The sequence below is a fragment of the Chrysochloris asiatica genome, unplaced genomic scaffold (assembly GCF_000296735.1).
Source record: "Chrysochloris asiatica unplaced genomic scaffold, ChrAsi1.0 scaffold00033, whole genome shotgun sequence".
NCBI lineage: Eukaryota > Metazoa > Chordata > Mammalia > Afrosoricida > Chrysochloridae > Chrysochloris > Chrysochloris asiatica.
In genome coordinates, this window is record NW_006408551.1 from 15,191,280 (window position 1) to 15,194,164 (window position 2,885).

Genomic DNA, 2,885 nt, shown 5'->3' on the forward strand with positions numbered 1-2,885 from the left:
GTTCTCATTAGAGACAAGGAGCAGAGAGGTCAAGAGCAGTCAAGAGTGATTGAAGAGGAGACTTTCCATGCCAGCCTCAAAACTAACAATGGTCCTCTCCCTCCTCTTCCCATCTGTAATTTGGTGGGATTGTTGGTAAGTGCTGTCGAGTTCATTCTGATTCATAGCAAACCTGTGTGGGATTCACAGCAAAGCTGGTGAGTTTGAACCACCGATCTTGCAGTTCAAACAAACTTGCGGACCAGTGCTTATGTTACAGCACCACACCAGGACTCCATAGCTGTGCTTTAGTCTCTGGGAAGAGAAGAAACAGCAACATATTTTGAAAAGAATGAGTAATCAATAAACGGACTTTCAGATATCTTTTGTTTTTACAATTACTCATATGATATGGACCAGGAAAGCATTGATATTCAAATGCCTTTGCTGTTTTCTGAAACTAAACCTCTAGAGCATCCTGGGCCACAACCTCTTTGGGGATATATTCCTGAAACTTCATACTCAATTTGTAGATTTCTATTTTTATCCTGGAGTCCTGCTGTGGTGTTCTAGGATAAGTACTCGACTGCTAATCACAAGGTCGGTGGTTCAAATCCAACTGCTCCTTGGAAACCCTATACAGGGTCACTATGAGTCTGAACCAACCGGATGGCACCAAAAAAAAATTTCTATCCTATTTGTTTTGGATTGCATTGTATCCCTCCAAATATGTATTGTAACCTTAACCCCTGTACCTGTGGTCATAATTCCATTTGGGAGTAGAGTTTTCTTTGTTATGTTAAAGAGATCCATCACTTTTGAGTCATTAAAAACAGCATATTAGATACAGAAGCAAGCACAAACATGGGAAGAAAAATGCCACATGAGGATCACCCAGAACTACAGAAAACGAAAGAGATTAGGACCTTCTCCTAGAGCCACATACTGAGTTCAGATTTCTAGCCTCCTGCACTGTAAGAAAAGAAAGTTCTTTAACTTCATCCACTTGTGGTATTTCTGTTATCGCAGCACTAGGAAAATAAGACACAATTTCTAGATAATACTATGAGAGTCCTATCCCTAATATAGTCTTTGTGTGTCACCTCAAAGTCTTTTTTGATCATTTATTTTGTTGTTGTTGAGAACATACATCGCTGAATATATACCATTTCAACAGCTTCTCCATGTATAATTCAGTGACATTGTTGATATTCTTTAAGTTGTACAATCATTCTCACACTCCTTTTAGAGTTGTTCCTCCCTCACAAACATACTCTTACTGGCCCCTTACTTTCCTATAGAATATTTTGAGTTGATATTGTCAATTTGATCCTATATATACAGGCACTGTAGAATAAGCACTGGACCACAAGGTCAGTTTGAATTACAAGGTCTATGGTTCAAACTCACCAGCCGTTCCTGGAAACCCTATCGCTATGAGTTGGAATCAACTCAATGGCACTTAACAACAACAACAAAACAGCTAAAACTAGCACAAAGCTCAAGGTAGACATTCTTTAGTAATTAAGCTAATTACTGTTTGGTTGGTGTGGCACTGTAGGATAAGCACTGAACTTTGAACCACAAGGTGAGCAGTTCAAACGCAGCAACTGCTCCTTGGAAATCCTGTATAGGGTCATTATGAGTTGGAATGAACTCATAACAGAACTTAACAACAACAACAATTGTCTGGTTTTAAGAAGATCTTAAGGAATATTTTTAGCACAAGGTTTAAAATTATCTCAGGACCATAGTTCCAGGGGTTCATCTAGTCCGCGTGGCTCCAGGAAGTCTGAAGTTCATGAAAATTTGAAATTCTGTTCTGCATTTCCCGCCTTTAGATAAGGATTCTTCTATAAAATCTTTGACTAAAATGTTCAGTAATAGTAGCCAGGAACGATCCAGTGCTTCTAGTCTCATGGCAAAAGAAGCAGTTGTTTATGTGTTCAATTAACTAGACATTCCATTCCCTTATCCTATTCCTAACTCTCCTTCCTCTGTTGCAAATAAACACCAATTGCATTGCCTTGGATGGCCCCTGTAGGCTTTTAAGACGCCCATACGTTACACAATTAACTAAAAAGTGGAACAGAAGCACTATTAGGCTAATTAAATGGGCTGTCCCATGAAACTGTGACCCTCCTAAGGCATGGCACTTTTATTCACATCATAAGCATGCAAAATCTGCACAATGAACAAGGATAACTGTAAAAGAATTGATGCGTTTGAATTATGGTGTTGGTGAAAATGATCGACTATACCATGGACTTCTGGAAGAACTAACAAATCTGTCTTTAATAGAAGTATAGTGGAATGCTCCTTAGAACTGAGGATGTTGAGATTTCATCTCATGTACTTTAGATATGTTATCAGGAGGGACCAGTCCCTGGAGAAGGATAGAATGCTTGGTAAAGTAAAGGATCAGCAAAAAAACAGGAAGGTTCTCAACAAGACGGACTGATATAATGACCGCAACCATGGGGTCAACATAATAGCAAATATGAGGATGATGTAGGACTCGGCAGTGTGTCTTTCTGTTGTACATAGAGTAGCTATGAGTTCACACTAACTCATCTTCACCTAACAACAACAATAACCCTCCAAATCAAGGAACCAAATTCTATGACGTGTTTGGTTGTACAAAAGTTGCTTGAGCAGCTACTCTCTTTATTTTGTCATTGCTGTAAATATATTTGTCTTACAACTTTTGAGATTTTAATATTTTACAGGTGTCAAAATCTTCTTAGTGTCATTTGGGGACCTGTAGTATTACGAATTGAGCTATGAACCGCAAGATCAGCAGTTGAAAACTACCAGCAGTTCTGCAGGAGAAAGATGAGGCTCTCTGCTCCTGTGAAGATTTACAGCCTTGGAAACCCTGTACAGGGTTGCTATGAGTCGGAACC